At 40.6% G+C, this 25,287-nt stretch overlaps 1 long non-coding RNA gene across 1 annotated transcript in view; it reads left to right on the forward strand.

The window, feature by feature from the left end:
* The first annotated feature begins 1,697 nt into the window (after positions 1-1,697).
* Positions 1,698-25,287, forward strand: part of LOC140707743 (uncharacterized) — a 49,490-nt gene continuing 25,900 nt past the window's right edge. Inside the window, exon 1 of the long non-coding RNA XR_013545592.1 lies at positions 1,698-21,562. This is a non-coding gene — a long non-coding RNA (uncharacterized LOC140707743). The remainder of the gene's footprint in view (positions 21,563-25,287) is intronic.

Below are 25,287 nucleotides of genomic sequence, written 5' to 3' on the forward strand. Positions count from 1 at the left end.
AAGCTTCCTTCTCCCTCCCATGACTTCCAAACAATGAATGGGATTGCATGGGAGCCACAGAATAGAAGTAGGAAGTGTTTAATTTCCAACATCTTGCCGCTGCTGTTGACACCATCAGACTTAATGCAAGCATAGTTTCCTGAACAGGATTTCAACTTGCATGTATTAACCAGATGCCCAGTGTTCACCACAATGGACATAAAGCCATAGACCTGTAGAACTGTAGAAGAACATCTAGTCTAGTTCCCTGTTAATGCAGGAAATCCAAGCCTTAAAACATCCCTGACAGGTGGCCATGCAGTTTCTGCGCAAAAATCTCCACTCTGAGGCAGCTGATTCCATTGTCAAATGACTCTCTCTGTTCCGAAGTTCTTCCTAATCTCAAGTTGCAATCTCCTTTCTATAACTTGAATTATTTACTTCTGGGCCAAACCTCTTGAGGTAAAGAAAAGAAAGGAAAAAAGAAAAAAAAAGGTCTACAGGACAGCTCTTAAAATACTTGAAGATGCTACGTATTGTATTACCTTTAAGCTTTCTCTTCTCCAGCCTAAGCTGATCTTCTAATACATTACCAATCCCTCAAAATTTCGTGTCATCTGCAATTTAATGAGCATTCCCTCCACTCCATAATCCACGTCATTAGTGAAATTATTGAACAACACCAGGCTTGAAATAGAACCACATGGCACCTTAATAGTTTTATTTATCTCCAGAGTTGCTACTATAGCAGAGCCCCCATCTAAAATTACTAATCATTTTACAATGTCAAGTGACTTCAAAGCAGAAAGAAGAAATTCTTGTCAATGTCACTTAGAATCTTAGGATCAAAGAAATCTAAAGTTGGAAGAAGTCATTTAAATCAATCCTCTTGCAGGGAATATTAATCCAGCAGAGGAAGTGAGGAGATATTAATGCTATGCCCCTTTTCTTTACAATTCAAAGCAAGAAATGTCCCTTTTTCAAGCCCTCTTTCACTCACAGGATTGGGGAGGCTGTCTCCTTCTGACCTGTCTCCTTCTGAGCAATATATTCCTGTTGGTTTTGTGGCAGCGACGGTGGTGGCTGCTACTAGCTACCCATCAATATTCCTTTTTAAAAAGTAAGGGTAGAAACGCAGTGGCCAAAAAGTGGCCACAGTGCCCCAAAATGCGACCCCTTCATGAAAGAAATTTAATCAACAGTAACGTTGACACATGCTGAAATGATAAGGAATGAAGCGATACATTGTTGTTGTGGGTTTTTCAGGCTCTTTGGCCATGTTCTGAAGGTTGTTCTTCCTAACGTTTCGCCAGTCTCTGTGGCCGGCATCTTCAGAGGACAGCACTTTGTGCTCTGGTGACCAAAGAGCCTGAAAAACCCACAACAACCATTAGATCCCGGCTGTGAAAGCCTTCGCAAATACAAGAGATACATCATTGGTACAATTTAAAACCACCCTCGTGGCAAGGAGGAAATAAACCGATTGCTGGGGCAGATGAATTTATATTAGCTGTGTGTCATGTGAATGGAAATTTTCGAAACAATCCAAAATGGTATAACTAGGGTTCCTTTGGGAAGTATGATCAAGCCCTTGGTTACTGAGCTTGCTAAAAAGGAAACTTTCTGCACATTACTTCAGGTGCCTTCCATCTGTCTTTTGTTTTTTCCCTATCATTGTGCAACAACTGCAAAATAATAATGTAATAATGAGGGAGACACAGGGATCTCCTGCACTGCTTTCTAATCAAATGCCATGTGTTCAACACACATAGAAATACCTTGGTGCTCATCCCCCACATACTGTAAGGCAGAGCTTGGAAGTAATTAGTTACAAGAAAGGTAACTAATGGAAGATCAACCTGTAACAAGTATTTTTTTTTGATAATCATTAAGACAGCTTTCCTGGTTTTTTAGCTGCAATGAGTAACACCTAACAAGTAAAGTTTTTATATTTTACAGAGTGTTTTTAGGTGTGACACATATGTTACTTAGGCATAATCAATAGCACGTTGTTACTTTCAAAGTTCATTTTTAAGCACATTTCAGGGTATTTGTAGATGCATTCTGACAGGATTTTTTAAGGTCTTGTGTCATCTTATTACCATTCCCAAGTGGCATGGAAAGTTTGCTTTTTTCTTTTGAATTTTTATTTTTGCAAGGTGCAATATCAGAATTGGCCTATAGAGGGAATCAGAAAGTATTTCCTGCTATTTTTTTCTGGCTAGTTGATAATGGCAGCAAAAAGTGTTAATAACATGCAACATAGGCAGTGATCCTGGTAAAAACGTAATACGGGACGTTTTGTTGAAAATGTAACATTCGGAATCAAATCTCTTCCAGCACTACTCATCTTGAGGTTTGTCTCTTTGCCTGGAAGCCCAGGGAAATAGAGTAATTTCTTGAGATTTCAGCAAGTGCCCTGAAATTTGGCAGATCCTATCTACTGGCCCAACTGCTTCTCTGGCCAGTTTCCTGCTTCTGACATAGTTTTTATTTTACCAGTTTTCACAATATGTTTTCCATTGCCTTATTGTCAGCTGTTGCTGGAAGAACATCGCCTCAGGAAGGTAGATACGTCCCCACGCCACCTCCCAGATGAGGTTGAATTCCCATAAAAAACAGGTTTGAGATTTGGACACAATTGTCAATGCAGTCTTGTCACTACAGTATATGCTCAGGTACTACCAGGAAGCCTTCCGTTAGCTGAGTCACTGTGCTGATTTTACTGAGATATGACGTTTGCCTAGAAATGTTGCAGGCTGTATTTCCCGTATTTCATAGCCTGTTGGATTTATCATCTGTACCCCCACATGAGTATGAGGTCATCATACAGTTCAGGAACCATATTCTAGTGCACGATTTAAAGTTATTTATTTATTTATTTATTTATTTATTTATTTATTTATTTATTTATTTATTTATTTATTGGATTTTTACCCCGCCCCTCTAGAACATGTCTACTCGGGGGGGCTTACATAGATAAAACAGAACAATATAATATATAAAATATATAACATTATAAAATTTGTGGGTTTTTTTAGGTCTCCTAAATTTCTCCAGAGGAGCACTGCACTGGGAATATCCTATAAGGGAGACAACCTTTCCAACCATTCCCATTTTCATGTACGTACTTCAGTAGAACAAATGGATAAGTGAATTCAAGCAACTCAATTGCTGAGTAATTTTGTTTTCCATTTTTCTCTTTACAAGAGATGCCCCACACCCAGTCCTTGCCAAAGCCAACAGTTCTATCGCAGTTCCAGTTTCTGGCGCTCATTATTCATCTTTCATCCTTAGGCAGGGGCTTTCCTAAAACCAAAAATTAGCCAGATAGAACGAGCTGTACGCTGTTTGTCAGCTGTTCAAGCAGAGATGAACAACCTCCTTTAGGCAGCATTTTAAAAATAAATCATGCCAACCAATTTATTCAAAGGCTGTGTTAAGTCATCCAGTAGGTTTGGGGAGATATTTTGTTTTTAATGGTGTTAGAAAGGGTTGCATCAGAGCAAAAGGAATGTGTGGCATACAGTTTAATGGTCTCTTTACAGTGATTCGTAGATATTTTTGGTGTGAAGTGTTCTAAAATCTAGACGTGTGTTGTTTGGTGACAGTTTTCATGTAACAGTTTTGCATATTATTTCATTTCATTCCATTAAAAAATATTTTCAGAACGTAATGCAATGATACTTTTATTGTGCAAGAAATGTATTGACCTTGGTCTCTTGGCAGGTAGAAATAGCAAGTCAGCCAGTGTTAGGGTCTGTTTGCAAAATCAACAGACTCTCTTTAATTCTAAGGAGAAAGATTACAGCCTTGCTGTCTCTTTGGATATGTTACAGTATTTGCAGCCTCGTTTTGGTTCAGAGTGTGTGAGATGGCAGCTTTGCAATTAAAAAGTAATAAAGCTTTATCTCTCTACAGACAAATCATTTCAACGCTGTTGTACTGACATGCAAATGAAATCTGTAGTACCCTCTGATGATTAATTGTGAAACAAAAGAAAACTAATTCACAGCATGCAGAACTGAGGAAAACCCATGTGAGAATTAATATTTTTTCTTTGCCTGTTAAGGAAGCTTCACTTCTAATGATGTGCTAACTCTATTATATTGTTTTATGTTAAGACCATCCTGATGCATGCTAAGTGGGAAATTCCTAGCTGCTTCTGCCTGGTGAGTTAACCAGATTCCAACTCCAACCTTTTCAAGGAGACTGCTCTGTTTCTGTGTTTCTCTGTCTGAAGGTAAAGGTAAAGATAAAGGTTCCCCTTGACAATTTTTGTCCAGTCGTGTTCGACTCTAGGGGGCGGTGCTCATCCCCGTTTCCAAGCCATAGAGCCAGTGTTTTGTCCGAAGACAATCTTCCGTGGTCACATGGCCAGTGCGACTTAGACACGGAACGCTGTTACCTTCCCACCGAGGTGGTCCCTATTTATCTACTCACATTTACATGCTTTAGAACCGCTAGGTTGGCAGGAGCTGGGACAAGTGACGGGTGCTCACTCCGTCACGTGGATTCGATCTTACAACTGCTTGGTCTTCTGACCTGCAGCACAGGCTTCTGCGGTTTAGAGTTGGGTGTAAATTGCAACCATGCTGCCAGAGGTGGGGCTTGAGGCTGCTCTCTCTAGGGGTGCTTTGCAGCCAACATTTAAACTCACCTCTCATAAGCAGGCCTGGCATTGATATCTGCCATGAATTTCTGGGACTCTTATTTACATTTCCCCCCTGCATTGTCTATAAAATACTGGTGCCTGGCCTGAATACATGGATTCTGCCCTCAAAAGCATGCTGTTTGCTCATTTTTTTAAAGTGGTCTAATAAAGACATGACCTACTTTTGCAGGTATTGGCCAGAACCCTATTTGTGTACACGTAAGGCTTGCATAACTTGTCACGGTGAATTGTGGCTAACTGCTGAGGTACATTTTGGGCACTAACAACTGGTTAGCATCATTCAAACCTCTGGCAACAAGTTGGAATTTCCTATTGAGCTGCAAATCAGTTGTCCCCCCCACTAATATTTCTCTGAAGTTCCATTGCTCCAGAAGTCTACTCAGGAATGTCTTAGGAGGTTAAAGTGTTCTCTTCTAGACAGCTTTGAATACTATTATTCATTTGTGATGTCAGATGTACTTCTGGAACTTCTGCTCATCTTACCCAGTCTTCTTAGGTCTTGTTAGAGTGGACCCTCTACTTACAGAATTAATCCATGTTGGAATGGTGGCTGCAGGTCGAAAAGTCTGTAGGTCGAGTCTCCATTGACCTACAATGCATTGAAAACCGATTAATCCTGTAACCGGCCGTTTTTGTTCAATTTTTGTTCCATTTTGGTTTTTTTCTGGTCTGTAGGTTGATTCTCTGGCTGCAAGTCAAACCTAAATTTTGCGGCCAGAGAAGTCTGTAACTCGAAAAGTCTGTAAGTCGAGCCGTCTGTAAGTCGAGGGTCCACTGTATTGTGGGTGGCAATGGCTAGAGACACTCAGAAGGTTGCTACTACTACAGACTGAACCTTCTTAGCTATGGCCTGATCCTTATGGAACAGGCTCCTTCTGGAGATCCATCTGACCCCTTCTTTGATGACATTTAAAAGGTGGCTGAAGAGTGAGCTTTAAAGGCAACATTCCCCGAGCTGGCAGCTGGATTTGGTTTCTCTCTGTCCTAACACCATAATTAGTTACTTTGGGATGTTTTTAAGTTTCTTATTATTTAATTTTTAGTTTGACTGTTTATTTAGTTATTGGGTTGTTGGGAATTGGGAGAAAATATGTTGGTTATGCTTCTTGTTAACCATCCTGAGTAATGCATAGCACTAAGTCGGCCAATATACAAATATAATAAATAAATAAATTTATGCAAAGATTGGCCTGTATGTCCTATGTACAATGAAGAAGGGCATTCCACAGGGATGTTGGCAAGTTTTTGGTACGAAGTTCCAAGTCCCGAGTCACAAGTCTGAGTCCTTATTAAAAATAAGCTTTTTCCCCAGAAAAAAGGGAGGCAGTGATTGGGTTCTGAGTTGGGAGCAGAGTCCAAGTAATCGGAGGGGGGGGGAACCCTGAGTCGAGTCACGAGTGCAACTTAAGTCTGACTTGATAGCAAATCCTGCAACCCGAGTGCCCATCACAGGCATTCCATCAGTGGAAACCTGGCCCTGCTGAATTCATGAATTGTGGATGATCTTATTAGGTACTGGTTTTGCTCGGGCTGATATGGAAATATAGTTCTTATCTATGTTTCTAACTGTGTCTGGTCTTTCTGTGTTTGTATCCTCATGGTGTGACCTGTTATTACTGGGCACGTCTATGAAAATTAATGCTGCATGAGATATGCTCATTTGTAAGGTGTTACAAGATTCTGGGAAATTTACAGAACCGTTAGTTCTAATTCCAAAATGCATCAACAATAATAATAGTGAAGTGTGAAGTTTCAGTTTGTCAGACAAACATTGGAAAGTATTCTCGAAGAATTTCATGGCTGGGATCCGATGGTTGTTGTAGGTTTTTCAGGCTGTTTGGCCATGTTCTAGAGGTTTCTCTTCCTAACGTTTTGCCAGTCTCTGTGGCTGGCATCTTCAGAGGATAGGAGTAAGAACTCTGTCTGTGTTCTGGTGCAGTGTGTGAGATAGTTGACTATTTGTAGCTGTGGCGTCAGCTTTTTGTTCTTTTCAGGAGATCAGGGTGTTTTTTGTTATGGGTGTAGTGTTGTGATAAGGGGGAGATATAATCTGTCACTGTGATTGATGGGTGTCATTAGCTAGTATTTTGTGTGTAGTGATCACCGGTCCTTGTAGCTGGGTACAGTTGACCTTTTTGCAGGCTGTATTTTTCAGTGCTAGGAGCCAGGCTTTGTTGAGTTTTAGACTTTCTTCTTTTTTGTTGAAACTGTGCTGGTGTTTGTGGATTTCAATGGCTTCACTGCATAGTCTAACATAATTATTGCTGGTGTTGTCCAGTACCTCTATATTTTGAAATAGGATTTCATGTCCAGCTAGTTTCAGGGCGTGTTCAGCTACTGCCGATTTTTCTGGTTGTTTTAGTCTGCAATGTCTTTCATGTTCTTTGGAAAAATGCAGATATAAATATTTCTGTAATATCTCTGAAAATCACAAATAAGCAAGTTTGAAGAGCCTTCTTAACTAATACATTGCAGAGATTGTACCACCACTGAAAAGGCCCTTCCTTTAATCTTCAGGCTAGAATACCTGGAAGAGCATTGCATCAGATGGTCTGGAGTCCAAGGAAGGTACATAAGGGAGGAACAGAACTTGGCCTTATGCCTGGCTTGATATTAAAAATATGCCTGGCCAGGTATTAAACAAATACCTATGTGCATATTTGATGTCCACAATCTTTCGCACGCATTACATCTCATTGTTGAACATGACAGTCTCTCATAGAGTACAAAAGAAATGTTAACTGGCTGGCCAGAGTTGAGCATCTGGGCCAGGTTGTTGCATCCCCAAAGCCACCCACCTTGCTTCCGCAGCTTTAATTACATTTCTTGTACTTAGGCTTTGACTTAATTTCAGTTTCTCTCATTTCTCTCCCTCCTCTTTGGTCTTATGACTAATTGTGGTGAACAATTTTTTGGTGCACATTGTAGTTTTGTGCTTAACATTAAATCTGATATCATGCTCAGGCGATTTCATGAGCTAACATGAAGAAACTGGCAGGGCTGTAATTGCTTCAGCCGTTGACAATACCTTAACAGTTTACAGTCCTGGGAGCTGAATAATGTGCAGCACGGAAAGGAATCCTGCCAGAGAGAGAAAGAACTTCAGTTAACCCTCCAGCAGTATTTATTGTCAAGAACTTTTACGGATTTCACATGCAGGTCTAAAGATTTATTTTTCATAATCTTCTAGCAGTTTAGTTCTAAACACTCTTCACAAAGTCGTGCTAATAACTTTCTCATTTAGAAGGATGTTATTGCATGGTTATTGCATAGATAGATCCAGTCCCAAACCCACCAGTCTGAGTAGTCCATCTGAGGAACTGATACCAGGTGGCGTAGAAACTGTGGAAGATTGTGGAGAAACAAAGCAATATACTTCTTCACACAGTGTAGGACTACATTTTGGAATCTGCATCTTCATATGATCACCAACATTAGCCAGTATGTTTCAGGACTCAAAACACACAATAGGCTCTAAATTGAGAAGGAGACGGGTTCAGCTTAAGTGCTCTAATAGTCAAGCCGGAACAGAAACGATGGGTTTAAAAAGTGAGACCAGCCCATGGGCACTCAAGTCTGTTCTTTCCTCCCTGCCATTTATTCACTGAAGATGGGGAGAGAAAAGGGATAGACCACAAAAAGAAGGAAAGGCAGGGCTGAAAACCAGAGAAAGTGTGTGAGAAAAAGCAAAGGAGGGAGTGAAATGGGGCGGGGGGCTGGAAAGGAAGAATGAGGAAAAGGGCAAGGCAGGCGACTGAAGATGAGGTAGGCAAGGCACGTGTCATGGTTTTTACATCTCATCCGGTGGTTCCTTGATCGTGCTGTACAGCTAATTGACTATAGCAGTGGCTCCCCACCCTGGGTCCCCCGATGTTCTTGGACTACAGAAATCCTGGCCAGTACAGCTAGTGGTGAAGGCTTCTGGGAGTTTTAGTCCAAGAACATCTGGGGACCCAAGGTGGGAAGCACCGTAATATAACTTGCATTGAGCTATAGGACCCAGAGAGCCTTAGCAGGCACTGTGTGTGGCATGTCTCCATGGGTGCCACAACAACACCAACCACAAGTCATTCAGGAACAACAGGCTACGTTAATTGTAATGGCAGGAACACAAGTAGTTGTTACAGTGGGAACATTAATAACATTGTTGTTCCTGCTGTTTTCTTTTTCGTTTCTTTGAACTTTTAAACACAGATATAATAAATCTGGGAGGGCACTTTGTATCTATAAACTAAGGGCAGCATGGATTAGAAGGCATTTCCTTTGTTTTTCAGAAAATGTGATGGGCTGAGTTAATTTTATCACACACAAGGAAAACTAGCATCTGTTTTGATTTTCTCCAACCACTGAGAGAAGTTTGCCTTTTAACTGGATACTCCTTGGTTTATATAAGTGTGGAAAAGCTTTAAACAGCCAAAAAAACAAAAGCCTTCCAGCTCCTAGAACAGCTACTGAGTTCTGTGTTGAGTAAGACACATTATTACAGGCAATGGAGGAACCTTTTTTAAAAGTTTTAAATATAATATCTGTAGAATGCATGTTATTGATGATAACGACACAGTATAAAGAAAATGCCCATCAGAATGATGGGCATCAGTGAGCTCTCTAAATCTTGTCCAATCTGTTGAGAGCTGGGCATTCCCCCACCCCACACCCTGCAAACTACTCATGCACTACACCTAAGTATTTCCATTGGGCAGAGGAGCAAGGCTAGAGAGGGATACTGGAAAGCTACATTGACCTACCATCCCCTAATATCTATTGGCATTGCCTATAGCCATGCATGGCAAAGACATCAAGAAACAAAACTTCACCAAGTCCTATTAGTATCCTATAGACACAAGAACATGTGATGAGTGCAGCATGCACTTATTTTTATTGTACCAAATATAGAAAAAGAGACATGTCACCCAAACGGCAGTTGTCCAAATCAGAACCATGTCAAAACATTATCTAAATAAAACTTAGTGCTTAACAATATTAGTAATAGAACAGGAAAAAAAAATTACTACAATTATATTGTTCAAAGAAACCCTTTCAGTTTAAGAACTACAAGCACTGGTATGTTGCTTCCCAATCTGCATCCAATCCTCATCAAAAATGACTCAATGAATTTGAAGTCTGTGTGGTACAGTGGATAGAGCGATGGACTAGGACTCAGGAGTCCTTGTTTTTGCCACAGAAACTCACTGGGGAAGTGCCCATGGTAAAAACCACTTGGATGCAACTTGGTGGCACATACCACACTTACAACTGAATGCACACATGGAGAGGACATGGAGAAGCACATAAAAACCCAGCTGAAAATTGCATGAAAGAAGGAGGCTCCCAAGCCTTCAGTCCCCATGACATTGCCTGCAAGGGCTTGGGAACAAGTACAAAATGAGTCCTTTGTCTGTAGAATTGTTACTACTCCAAATAGACTGATCTTGCTCTGTTCATTCAGATATTCATGTTAGTTCTTTTAAAAGCGGACAGATTTCCAGAGATTTGTATCACTGATCATGAATCTCAGAATGTTTCTGATAGGTTCCAAGCATTTGCGGACACATATGACTTTGCTGCATCAAGAGCCTGCACTATCCCTAAAGCAATGGAGGAGAATGGAGAGCCCTATAACTAACCTGAAAATATTATAAACATATATAGACAATTCTGTCAAACAATCCCTAAAGATCTGGAAAAGTGGATTTGGATCCACAAAAGCTTGCACACAAAGAAATACATTATTCTCTAAAATGCGACCATACTTCACTTCTCTCCCTCCCTCCCCCTTCTTCATCCCTTTGAATTTTGGCAGACCAAAAAGTTTGCAGAAATAGCCCTTCTAGCCTTTCAGAAACCCTACAGAGGGAGTACTAGCAAGGGGCACAAGGAGAAAGAAGAGGAAATGACTCATTGAACAACAGTGCCAGGTTTAGAAAAGTGCAAGGTGACAAACTATGTCATCTAGAAGGTTTGAGCTTAAGAGGCACAGGAAGAACACAGCAAATTGCCATATACTGAGTCAAACCATTGGTTCATCTAGCCCTGTGTTCTCACCTCTGATTTGTAGCAGCTCTGCTGTATTCCATGCAGGATTTTTTTTCCCTAGCCATCTCTGAAGATCCCTATGGTCTTTCCCATACAAGTAGTAACAATTCCCTACCCAGCATAACTTTCAAAATTAAGGAGGATCTAGTGGGTTCAGAGTGGCATCATGGAACATGGTAGAAGACAAAGTGGAAACCACACTGCAAAACTCCACTGCCAGAGCTGTAAGAGGAGTATTATCATTGTTGTTTGCAGCCATAACAAGGGTGCAAATAGGACTTTTCTTCTGAAGGCAGTAGCAGTTCATGGTCCAAGCAGAGAGACATTTCACCCCCAAATTGTGCAATCCCTTCTATTTAGATGGCAGGTAACCTATGGCTGCAGGATGAGCTTAGCGTTGGAAAACATGCACAGACTATCACCAGTGTTATTTCACAAGGTGTCCCTATATTCACAGGAGCGATTGTAGATTGATACCAATTGTGTATAACATCAGAAAAGTGATACAAGAGCACTGTCTATTTGAAGCCATCTCTTTAGTATCTCAAACAGGGTGAGCTCTCCCTTTTGCTTAATTTTGCCACAGAAAAATGTAGGTTTAAATTTCAAATTTCTTCTTGGAGAAAAAACAGTGAAGGCTGGGGCTGAATAGGAGTGAGAATAGACTGTCATCAACCAACAGGGTTCATACTGAGACATTAAGATTCTTAGGACGCCTCTGTTGCTCCTACCATCCACCAGGCATTGCTTGATATACATGGTTGCTGATGTGTTATTTTTATGTGGTTTAATGTATGTACAGTCATCCACATTTACTTCTCATCCACTTGCTATTTAATGTTGTTCTTGCTTCTGAATTCTGACTGAATTTGCACATTGATTGTAATGTTAAGAGTAAGGTATCATCAGCATTCTGATTACACCTTACTTTATTTCTCTTTTTCCTCAGAGTCAGGTGAGGTGGTGGAGGTGCTGCATCAGTGTTCAGAAGTCCTAATGGCTGGGATTGTGGTAGTGGGCAATAACTGAAAGTTCACAGATTACTGAAATCCTGTAGGCAGGTGCTTCATTTAACACCAGAAGTGGAGTTCAACCTGTTCTAGATAGGGTTGCACCTTCCCCAAAGGATCAAGTTCATAACTTGAGGGTTTCAATCCAGCACTGACACCAGTCATCCAAACTGAAATCCAGGAAACACAACTAGTGTTTTCTGGTCAGAGATAATTTGGCTACAGTGATCTGTTGTGTGTTAGTTGTTAAGTTGTGTCTGACTCTTCGTGACCCCATGGACCAGAGCATGCCAGGCCCTCCTGTCTTCCACTGCCTCCTGGAGTTGGGTCAAATTCATGTTGGTAGCTTCAATGACACTGTCCAACCATCTCGTCCTCTGTCATCCCCTTCACCTCTTGCCTTCCCACTTTCCCAACATCAGGGTTTTTTCCAGGGAGTCTTCTCTTCTCGTGAGATGGCCAAAGTCTTGGAGCCTCAGCTTCAGGATCTGTCCTTCCAGTGAGCACTCAGGGTTGATTTCCTGTGATCTAGGCCCTGGTAACTTCTTCAATTAATGTAAAATATGGTTTAGTAACTGGAAATGAACTAAATGAACAATATCTCACATATGTTCATCTATGTTTGGCATTTAGTCCATTCATAGACATAATTACCAGTTGGCCCTCAATAGTTTGGGAACTGCCAACAACGAGCTTTGTTCAGATGACCATTTCATGAACCTTTAATTATAACTGGTAATTACCAGGAAAATGGTCTATCGATTTTGCCAAGAGGAACTCCATTGGCATCAATGTTGTTCCCCCTGCAATTCTTGGAGGATCCCTTTCAAAACTTGTCAAGACATCCCAGTATGTTTTGAAACAGATTTTATTGTTGTCTTTATGACTGTGCTGGATTTTACTGCTTTAATGGTTAATGTTTCTGTCCTTTTAGATGTTTATATGGTGTTTTTATTATTTTTATTTTAAATTGTAGATTGCAAGGCATCTTGTAAAAATAACCCTTAAGTAACTTGGACAAATAAATAAATAGATGCGAAGATAGTGACTTCTATTGATGTAACATGTTTGTAGCACAGAATTATAGAACTGAAAAGGATAGCAAAGTCCATGTGTTTTAAATTTATAATGCTCAGTCAACAAATTCAATCCTAATGGAAGACAGCTCTTGGTTAAATTTCTTGAGAAAATATCAACAACTTTTGTCTGTTTTATCAAAATGTAACAGGCAGCGTTCACTTTAATAATAATAAAGAGCTATCAAGGCAATTCTGACTTATGGTAACTCTTTTCAGGTAGAGAATACTCGAAAGTGGTTTACAATTACCTTCTTTTGGAATAATCCTGGGACTGTGCAGCTTGCCCAAGGATACACAGGCTGGCTTTTCTGGGACATGCAGTGGGAAATTGAACTCCCAGCCTGTGACCTAACTCACTGAGCTGCCCAGCTCATTTACCTTTACAGACCTGTTATTGATATCCTTCAGTTTATTAAAGCTTGAGTAGTGTCTTCATGCTTTGCTATCACAATCAAACACATATATGGCTAAGATACAGCCTTGTGGCACAGTGGTTAAACTCCTGTGCTGCAGCCAAAATCCCAGGTAGCCAGCTCAAGGTTGACTCAGCCTTCTATCCTTCTGAGGTCGATAAAATGAGTACCCAGCTTGCTGTAGCCTGCATAATTAACTTGTAAACCGCCCAGAGAGTGCTTGAAGCTATTGGGCACTATATAAGGAGCACACTTTTTTGCTTTAAGGTACTCTTAGCAAATATTGTTTAAATAGGCATGATTTAGAAATTAAAAGAGCCTGAAATAATTTAAAACATTATCCTGCAAAGCACTCAAGGTCTGTGATGCTTTATTTTAATTTGAGATTAAAAGCCTATTCTCCTTAGATATTTCTTAGGAACTTCCTTTTTTTCCATAATGTAAGGAGGTTTACCATCTCTGCAGATAGAATACATTTCTAAATCTGGAGAATTGCCTTACGTATGTAAGATTCCATTACAGAGTAGGAAAATGTATTAACACCCTCAATTTTGTAGGGAATATGATCTTCATTGTAAATTTGCAAGATTCTGTTCATTCCTGCTTAAGCTTTTCACAAACATAGGAACGCTCTTCTTACTAAACTCATACAATGATTGATTTGAGCATTACAAAAAATTCTAAGCCTTATTAATCTCCAACTACTCCAATTGTTTGCGAGCTTCCTGCAGCTGTTAAAAGGGCATTTTGTTTACCTCCTTTGTGTATATTGTTCTTCTAAATGTGAGATTCTTGTGGTTCCTCTCTTGTTCCTTTTGTCTTTCCTACATAGGCACCTCTTTAATCCCTCTAAGGCAGTGGTCCCCAACCTTGGGCCTCCAGATGTTCTTGGACTTCAACTCCCAGAAATCCTGGCCAGCAGGGATGGTGGTGAAGGCTTCTGGGAGTTGTAGTCCAAGAACATCTGGAGGCCCAAGGTTGGGGACCACTACTCTAAGGGCTATCTTCATGGCATCTCATTCTGGTTCTTATCAGAAATCTGGTGAACTACTGAAATGAAAGTACTCTGTCAAACCTCTATGATCTATGGATCTAGTTTGCAAATGGCTATTCAATACACAAAATCATTTTTCTGCTCTCATTCCACATAGGTGGCACCAGTAACAAGGCAAGAAAGCTCATAATGCTCAGTTGAAATGAGATATATTGGGCTACATATTGTGGAAGCAGTAGGGGAACTCAACACAAGGAAGCCATTTTCAGCAGCAGTTCCATGTCACACTTCCCTCCCCTTTTGGTTTCCTCATACCAGCAGAATTTTACTCTTATTGATTGATTTGATTTTTATACTGCCCATCTAGCCAAAGGCCACTCTGGGTGGTTTACAACAAAGAAGACCAAAAAACAATCAAAATCAAAACATAATCATAAATCACAAAATGACGCATTAATAATTTACGCAATAGAAACAACAAACCATTAAAATACATACTACAACACAGTAAATAACTGTTAAACATTTAAATTGGTGGTCATTTTATCATATTTCTGATGTAGCTGCAGTTTAGGTAAGCTCTGTAGATTGAATATTTTGAAATGCCTGCTGAAATAACCAGGTTTTAAGCTGTTTCTTGAAGATACCAAGTGAAAGGGCCAGGTGAATAGTGGGTGGCAACTGATTCAACAGCTGAGGAGCAACCACCAAGTAGGCCCAGTTCCTTGTGTTTTTCTTTTGTGGGCCTCTCTCAAGGTTCAACATCCTCAGCCATCCTGCCTGGGAGGAACAGTAGGGCAGGCAGTCCCAGTTGGGTAGTATAGGTGTTCTGCCAGGTACTGAGGTCCCAAGCTGTTTCGGACCTTGTAGGTTAACATCATCACCTTGAAGCTGGGACAGAAATGGATGGCAACTTGAAAGTATAGACCATTAGCCATTATTTTAATTTTCATTTTTCAGTCCAGATGAGTGAGCAGTTCAGCACTTCTAGATTGTAAAGCTCTTGTAAAAATTCCTTTACAATTCATTTTTCCAATGTTTTAAATATGTTTCATTTCCCATATGATGTGTTACCTGAGTTTGCAAATATAGTGAAGCTGTAGCATGTTATAATTAACTTCAGTTTTCTTTTCAGTTACTTTCACAATCCTTAATCCCCCAGAGGTATATTTTTCTGGGCCATGTGATGAGGAGAAGCAAAATACCCATGCAGCATACCTGGCCTTCATTCCTAGCCAAAAGCCTCACAGGGAAATGGGAAATGGGACTAGGCTTCTGATCATGCTCATTTAAATCTACCATCCCCCCCCCACTCAGCTCAAGCAATCTGTGTTTCAGTTTCTCAGATACATTCTAATTCCTACAATAGGTCCAACCATATTTTAATATTAAGTTTCACAAAGTATTTCCAATGTCTTACTATTATTATATATGATGCTACTACCAGAAATGAAATTGTCTATGAATAATTTTTCTTTGACTTGTATCCTATTAATAATAATAGCTTACCACAATATTTGCTATTTTCCACTGTTATATTTTCTTTTATTGTTACCACTTTCCCCCAGAAATTATGAACTTCCAGGCAGTCTATCCACATATATATTACTGTATCCCTTAATAGTCTCTCCAGCACATTGGTGATGTGTGATTACTGTAGTGAGTTAATATAATAAGGCTTAAGTGCCATCAGCATATGGTCTTAAATATTTCCTTAATATTTAGGGGTATTGATTTGTATAGATGAATTTCTGATACTGGCTACCACTTCTAGCACTATTTTTTAAAATCCATTTTTATTTCATATCGCTGTTCTATTAACCACAAACATATTTGAGATGCTTGTCCCCTTTGTCCCTATAGCTGAATCTGTACACCATACCCAAATGTTCAAATTTTGTCACTGATTGTGGTGGGTCATCTTCTGACATATCTGTATCTTTTGCATGATCCATTCTTTGTTCATCCCTGCTGCCAAGTTATTCAAAGCTTCTCTGTTTTGAGTTGTTCCTTTTGAAAGGACCCCTAACTCATAATTCAATGCCATTCTCAGGCTGCAGTTTGGACCATGCTGTAGGACCATGGTTTCAGAAAACATATGATTATTATTCATGTTAAACTTGTATGTTTCCAGATTTATGGTGTGGTATATAAATCTTAACAATAACAACAAGAACACACACGTTCTTGAGGGAAAAAATGTTTCTGCAACTGGAAATCCAGCACCAAACATTCCTCATTGCCTTTAAATACACAATGGGAATGAATTAGAGTTCACCCTAGGTTTAATAACCCCAATGTTTGTTCCATTATCTCATTTTTAAAAAGCCCAAACCAATTACACTGAATGTTGGGAACACTCACAGCTCAGATAAAAGGTAGCTTATCATCAGCTATTCACATGAAAACCCAGATCCTGTGGAGAGGTAAATGACATCTGTCAAAGAACACATCCTTCAGTGATAATTAGTTGTACTTACCCTGAGTTTTTCTTAACATGAAATAATGTAGTTGAACAGGAGCTTTATTACAATTTCTGCACTAAAGAAAATAAAGCATTAACGTTCAAAAAATTACCCAGTAATTTGTTTCCCCCTTTGATGTCAAAAAGCATAAATTAGATATCAGAGACGGGCCTTGGATTCCTGGATTCCTTCTGTCGAGTTCCAACTTGGTTTTCTCACACATATATTAATATGGTGAAGCGTTGTTTACACAAGACAAGTGTGGGCTTGTGTACGGAAGTGTATGTCATGGGCCAGACTTTGGTAAGAGAACACATTTCTAAACACATTTCCTGGGCAGAAGAGCTGTATGTAATGTAAGTCTTCAGTGGTTCCACCTAGAATGCTAGACGTCAGTGGACTGTGTATTTATGGCATTTCATGGGGCAGATTCCAAGGCATTTATGCTGTCTGCTGGTTTCCCTACATAGCATCTACAAGCTGAGGCATTTGCTCTTGGCAGCTATTGCAAGCCCCCCTCCTACAAATGTACGCCCAGCTCAAAATCCAGTTTGCCAACCAAGCAGAGAAACAATACTTGACGAATTCCTAAAAAGTTAACAATGGAACTACCCAAGCCATTCTCAGGTTGTTGGGCTGGGTTTTTGTAGCCACTTGCCTTAAGAACTTTAAGCCAGAAGTGAGAAAAGTGCAATATTTTAAGTACTTTTAAATCATGTACTTTTAGATAGGGTGGACAAAGTGCAGGCCAAGGGCCATGCGATACCCCTAGGCTATTTTTATGCTTCCTAGCTCTACCAACTTCCCTGGACTCGTTTTAATTGCCACTCCTGGAATCTCTCTGCACCTTTTAAAGAACATGCAACCCCATTTAAACCCAGCTCTGTTTAATATAATCCCCTTTGTATACCAGTTCCACTAATGACAAAACTGGAACTCTGCTTCTTGTTCCAGCCATGGGCCCCATGCCGACCTGGCCTCCAGGTAATAGAGGGCTCTGCTTCCAGCCTGCCTGGCTACCAGAATGTTAATTTTTATACTTAATCCTTGGTCTGCCAGAACCATGGTCTGCTAGAAGGATCTGTGACTCCTTCTAGCAGGGGGTGGGTGAGGGGAGGAGACAACCAGGGTTCAAGTTCCAGGCACTAAATTTAGAGATTGCAGTGAGAGTTCTTGCTGTGTCCTCTGTTGAGTCACTTCAGAAGTTATGAGTTAAAAGCAGCCAGCCGCTCAAGCTCACCTGCTTGCAATGGGAAGGCTTTGTGGCACCCCTCAGCTTCAGCCATGCTCAGCCACCCCATTGCATCTCCTAGAGGCTAGAAAAACTTTCAACAGCACACACTGCTCTTTCTGGTTCTACTTCTGCTACTGGCTTCAGAGCACAAGCAACCTCAGATACTGTCCTTCCCATCACTCTTTGCTTCTCAGGATGCCTTTAAATAAGCAATCAAAGGAAAATGAAGTACTGAACCAGAGGTATTACTAGTTATAACTCTGCTGCTTTTCGGGGCTGCCTCTTGAAGGGATGAATTGTACAATAAAAGAGGCTCAAATATAGGTCAGGAGGTAGAAAGCTAGATACCTACTTCTCAGGTAGCATTACCAAAATCTAAGGTGGCACAAAGTGAGCCTTACTCAGGAAAAAAAAATCTAGGAAATCAGCAGACATGGGCAATTTGTGGTTACTTGCATTTTTGCTTTCCCTGATTTCACTAAAATTCTGTTACTGATCATCCACTCCCCAGTTCACTGTGTAAAAGATAAGAGAGGGGAAGAAAATCGCACAATGAGAATAAAAGGTTGACTCACTTCACCTACTGGAGGAAGCGTAAGCTTTTAAGTCCTCTAAATTCACAGAGGTGGCATTAGCGTCTTATATGGCTTTTAACTCCTGTGAAAAACATAAACTAGTATAATCCCTTCTGGTGAAGGAAGGATTTAAAGTGCATTCAAGATTAAAGGAAACAAGGCCTAGGTCATCTTCATTACCTGGCCTGGAGAGAAAGCCCTCTGACTCCTGCTAACCACCCGGGTTCAAAAGGACAGAGGTTAATGCAGTAGTCAAGCTTTCAGTTCAAATGCAGTTGTTAGAATTACTTGTGGAGAATTTCACCCATCCATAAACCAGCCACCCAAGTGGGCCCTGACTTATGATGCACATCCTAAAAAGGACCACAAGAATTCAGGGCATGCAACTTTGCACAATGCCCTTGCAAGAGCAGCGCTGCAAAGATTTCCTTACCACTGTTTTTAGAACTGTGGGAACTAGAAATGGATTGAGATTTTACTTACAAAATTTGCTGATGCATCTCCCACACCTGCCCACCTGTCTCATCTTATGATAATTTCTAGAGCTGCTTTGAACCTTCATAGCCGCAGTCTCTCAGCTGGTGAGGTCATCTCTGTTAATGTCATTTTACATATCTATTCAATTACTCTTTAAAAAGATCAGCATCATGGTTACTGCTCCTTTTATGGGGAGACATTTGTCCAGCCTCATCTGTTCTAACTCTGGCCCTGGTCACACAAGGGAAATGTTATGTAGTTATCCACTAGTTATGTCAGTATTTTTTTTTCCTGGTCACATGACACAGAGGCACGTTTGAGACATTTGCCAGCTAGCAGTCTAACTGCAGAACAGTATATCAATACGTTGGTAAAAGTATATCACCTGGGAGCTGCCACCGTTACATTACTGGTAAGTAATAATTTTTTCCCATTGAAATTTTGGTATGTGACTGCGGGGCTACATGGATATCCAAAGTCCATTGTGTGCAATGCGTTTCTTCAGAAACAGCCAGTGCAACCTAGAGACACTTTCCTGAACAGAAACCCCTTCCTGATCAGTGTTGCCTCTAATTTCCACACATATCCCATGTGCAAGTCCCCCCCACACACTCATGGGGTTCCATTGCAACAGGAACAAAAAGGGCTGGAATCAATAGCTGTGGGTGAGCGGAGGAGGAGGAAAACTGTGCGGAGCGGGGACAGAGTCAAGCATGCTCGTGCCATCACGCACCTTAGGAGACTTGTTTCTGATATATTGATTTATCAATAAATTATATAAATTATTTAAATACATTAAATTTAAATAATTTAGCCCCTTCAAGGGGCTAAATTGTCCCTTGAAGGAAGAGAAAAAATAAAATGGTACCACAGTGTAGCTGGCAATAACAATTCAAATAGGAGGAAATAAATTGGTACTGCTAAAAGTTCTTGGAATGTTCATCGTTTCGTTTAGTCGTTTAGTCGTGTCCAATTCTTCGTGACCCCATGGACCAGAGCACACCAGGCCCTCCTATCTTCTACTGCCTCCCGGAGTTGGGTCAAATTCATGTTGATTGCATCGCAGACACTGTCCAGCCATCTCATCCTCGGTCGTCCCCTTCTCCTCTTGCCATCACACTTTCCCAACATCAGGGTTTTTTCCAGGGTGCTAGCGTGCTACGAAGAGTCGGAGACGACACATGACCACGATTCAGTACAACAGAGGTATGGAAAGTATCAGAAGGACTAGAAAGCCTTTCCCTTGTGTGACCAGGGCCTCTGACCTGTTGAATGGGCACTTACGAACTGTACTGTAAATGATTAACCTGTAAGAGCTGTTACTTGTGATTTAACTGTTACAGCAGTTAGGGCATTATTTTGGAAAAAAAAAAACCTAAAAGACCTTCCCCCCCCCCCCCCAAAAAAAGAATGCTCTAATTGCTCTAAAAGAACTCTTAAAAAGAGCTTGTTGTAGCACTTCATATGATGGCAATGGACTGAGCATCCAAACATATGTTCTTGTAGGGCAGACCTGGACAAAGTGTGGCCCGAGGGCCACATATGGCCCACGAGCTGCTCCTGTCCAGCCTGCGGACAGCTTTGAACATCAAAACCATTTATAGCTTTTTGTCTAAAGTTGATCAGTTACTTATCTTTAACATACTGCAAAAAACCTCTTTTAGTATTTGTGAAGATTAACAAGTTTACAATAAAAACAATCATAACATCACTGTTTCATTTTATTTTTAAGTAAAGTTGGTTTGGCCCCCGAACACAGTTCAGATTTTTCATGTGCACCCCCTATAGAAATCAATTGCCGACCCTTGCTGTAGGGGTTGCTTTTGGAAGCTATCCAGGAACATTGGATTGTCCAAAATAAGCTGCCAGGCCTCTAACTTGCAGATTATAGAATTTATATAGATGAAGCAGGACTTAGCTCTGAACTAGGGCTGCACGTCGTAGTCGTGTAGTCGTGTCCGACTCTTTGTGACCCCATGGACCAGATCACTCCAGGCCCTCCTATCTTCCACTGCCTCCCAGAGTTGTGTCAAATTCATGTTGGTTGCTTCAATGACACTGTCCAACCATCGCGTCCTCTGTCGTCTCCTTCTCCTCTTGCCTTCACACTTTCCCAACATCAGCATCTTTTCCAGGGAGTCTTCTCTTCTCATGAGATGGCCAAAGTCTTGGAGCCTCAGCTTCAGGATCTGTCCTTCCAGTGAGCACTCAAGGTTGGTTTCCTTTAGAATTGATAGATTTGTTCTCCTTGCAGTCCAGGGGGCTCTCAAGAGTCTCCTCCAGCACCACAATTCAAAAGCATCAATTCTTCAGAGGGCAGCCTTCTTTATGGTCCAGCTCTCACTTCCATACATCACTAGAGGGAAAACCATAGCTTTGACTATGCGGACTTTTGTTGGCAAGGTGATGTCCCTGGCTGCACAGCAATGGCTAATCAAAGGCAGAGAGCAAGAACATGGAACCCTGCCTGAAACTTGCGCGCCCGCAAGAGGGTGTGGGCAGGAATAAAGCTCTTCAAGCTACAATCTCTCTTACATACCTTTATCTGAGAGTAAGGACTACTGAACATGATGATGCTATGTGCACATGCACGGGATTGTCTTTCTAAACAGACAAAAAGTATCAAAGGTGAGAAAGTTCATTTTTATATTGAGTGACAACAACTGTTCCTCAAGTTCAGTTTTGAAAACAGCATCAGTTCCATTCTCAGAAGGAAGGCTCTTTGGAGAGGTCTTATGTAATCCTGTCACTCATGCTTATTATATAGGAATTACTGTTACTTATAATAATCCTTTGCATTTTAAAAGCATTTTTGGTACTTAAGAAGCACTTTGCTACATTAGCTCAGCAATCTTTACAACATACCTGACTCTGAGTCAGGTCAGTATCATTACTGTACTGCTGTTTTGCAGACAGGACGTGGGCAGGAGGCTGAATCTAGATTTGGCAATTTCATACCATGTAGTCAATAGTCATAAACTGCATGTGTAAGCTTAGCTTTTGCTAATGTTTATTCATTTTGTCTCCTGAATATGTTTTTTTGCAAATCCTTCCAGCTTGATCTGCTTGCGTGTTCTTTGTACCTCATCTTTCTGCGTCTCAAAACTTCACCTGCTCTTTCAATGTTTGTTACTATAGTTTTTGTTCACTTGGTTGAATGGTCTCTATGTGCCATAGGCATGCTGCAAATCTCCAAACGTTTCAATGGGTGCTTGCAACAACAACAACAACAACAACAACAACAACAACAACAACAACAACAACAACAAACCTGTTGCTTGTATGTTTCTATGTGCCCTGAAGAAATTTTCCCTGATCTGAAATGGTTGCTTTTCTTTCTTTCTTTCTTTCTTTCTTTCTTTCTTTCTTTCTTTCTTTCTTTCTTTCTTGATTGATTGATTGATTGATTGATTGATTGATTGACTGACTGACTGACTGACTGACTGACTGACTGACTGACTTATACTCCACCTTTCTCCTTAAAAAGGACCCAAGGTGGCTTGCATCATTAAAAGACAATATTTAAAGCTAAAACCAATAATTATACAAATATTAAAAAGGAACAAATAAATACCATGTTTCCCGAAAATAAAATAGGGTATTATATTAATTTTTGCTCCAAAAAAGGCATTAGGCCTTATTTTCTACATTTATATATAGTCATGTCATTTTCTTCTGGTTGCTGCACAATGCTGCACAATGGTAGAGGGCGGTTTCATTTAACTAGAGCTTATATTATATAGCTCTGCTTTTAACACCATTCTACCCAATAGGTTGGTTTTTTAAATGATCAACCTGGGATTACCTCAGAAGATTTGTATGTGGGTAAAGGACTTTCTGACAGAGGCCACAGTCAGTAAGGATGGGATCTCATCATTCTTCTACCGTGGTACTAAGTACAGGAGCTCCCAAGGGCTGTGTGCTAAGTCCCTTCCTCTATTCCCTGTACACACATGATTGCACCCCACTGTATAACACCAACACAATTATTAAATCTGCAGACGATATGACAATGGTGGGGCTCATAAATAAGAACAATGAGTCTGCTTGTAGAAAGGAAGTACAAGGGTTGATACTCTGGTGTAAAGAAAATAATCTTATACTCAACATCAAAAAAACTAAAGAAGTCATAATTGATTTTAGGAGGAAGAGAAATGTCCATTTACCACTGTACATAAATGGCGAGGAAGTGGAGAGGGTTAGTAGTTTTAAATTTCTGGGCACTTACATCTCAGAGGACCTCTCATGGAATATAAATGCCAACATGCTAGTGAAAAAAGCACAGAAGAGGCTGTATTTCCTGAGAATGCTCAGGAAGTTAAATTTATCTCAGCATGTACTTCTGTCCTACTATTGTAGCACCATTTAGAGCAGGGGTCTCAAACATGCGGCCCGAGGGCCATTTGCGGCCCCCCTGATGATAGTTTGTGGCTCTTGCCTTGCCTGCCCCCCCAAAGCACCCACACATCCTCTGCTGTCAAGAGTAAAAAAAAGCCTTGCCTCGCTCACCGGCTCTCTCCCAAGACAGCACCTCTTGCACCCTCCATCCAGAACTGCAGCCTGCCAGCCAGCCCACCTGTCTGTTGGCTAAGGAAACTCCTGGGCGGCTTCCTTGGGCTCTTGCTCCGCTTGGCGGAAAATCTGATGTGGCCCAGCCTCACCCAGACTCAGCCTCTAGTGGCCCCCAGGTAAATTGAGTTTAAAACCCCTGATTTAGAGTGTCCTAACTTATGGCATTTTGGTATGGTTTGGGAGTAGTTCTGTAGCAGACAAAAAAGCTCTATAGAGAACTATTAAAACTGCCCAGAATATCATCGAGCTCCAGCTACCAACCCTGGATGACATCTTCACATCCTGCTGTCTGAGGAAGTCACACAACATCCTTAGAGACTTTTCCCCATCCTGCTCACAACTTCTTTCAACTGTTGCCGTCTGGCAGAAGATACAGAACAATTAAGACTCAGACCACACGTTTTTCTGAATAGTTTTTATCCCAGAGCTATAATTGCACTTAATAATGAACTTAAAGACCACCACCAGTGAACAGTTGGATAGTGTTACTTAGTTTTGCAGTGTAGATGTTTGTATTTTTAGTGGGTGGGGAGTGTTTGGGGATTTTTATGTGTGCCCATGTGGGTCTGGTCTCTGGATGTCTGTGTGAATTTTGTTATTTGGATATACAGCACGTACCTTGTATATACTTACAGTGACAATAAATTTGTTTATAAATGTATTATGAGCATCCTGAAAAATCATACTAGGACCTATTTTCAGGTTAGGTCTTATTTTCGGGGAAACAGGATACCACTCTGAGAAATGGTAAACAAAAACAATACTAAAAATACATTCAAAGCAGTAATGCATAACAGTCCATCTGAAAGTCACTCATGTAGCCTATCACTCATGTAAGCAGTCACTGAGAGAAAGCTTGCCTGATGAGAAAGGTATCTGCCTGCTTTCAGAAGGACAGCAAAGATGGGGCCAGTCTGGCCTCATGTGGGAAGGATTTCCAAAGTCTGGGAGCAGCAACAGAAAAGGCCTTCTCATCAGATGTACTTGTGAAGGTAATGGGGCCAAGAAAAGGCTTCTCCTGATGATCTTGTAATATTGTCAGAGTTGCTTTTTCACACAAAGGACTGTTCTCTATAAGACATATGGCTAGCCTAGTTAGTATCCAATTGCTTGTTGCTCTCAATGGGTAATCAGAAAATCTCAAACTTGAACTATAAACAGTGGAATATTATACAGGTATTTAAAATCTCTGACAGTTGAAACAAAACAGCCATCACAGAGATATTCGTGCAAGAAAAGATTTTGTGGTTTTCAAATAGAGCAGCTTTGCTCATTCATCAGCACAGATTCATTTCACAGTTCAGTGTGGCAATTTTGCTGTTATTCTTGGTGACGGTAATCTTATGCCCTTCCGTTATATACTGATTTGCTGTTGATTCCATGAGAACTATGTATCTGTCCATGATCCTTACAGTTTGGTTCTCCAACTGAGCAGTAAATATGACAAAGAATTAACATGTGCTAAATTTGGCATAATCTAATTTGGCTGCCATGTCGTATTGTACTTCTTCAAGTATCATGAAACTTCAGGGACAGCAGATGTTATATCTTTCATGCTGACTCAGTGAAAATACAAACATTTATTTTTCATCAAGTTTAAGGCAGACTCAAAATGAGTTCTTAGGGTATATTGCCCATCTCTAAGGAGTTCCACCATGGCACTTCAAATGATCCAGCAAAATAAGATCTGCTTCCTGTCCCTAGGCATCTGTAATGATCTAAGGATTGAACAGGGCCTGAGTTTATAGAGATGGACTTTCTCCCATAGACAGCATGCTCCA

This window comes from Pogona vitticeps, chromosome 5, assembly GCF_051106095.1.
Source record: "Pogona vitticeps strain Pit_001003342236 chromosome 5, PviZW2.1, whole genome shotgun sequence".
NCBI lineage: Eukaryota > Metazoa > Chordata > Lepidosauria > Squamata > Agamidae > Pogona > Pogona vitticeps.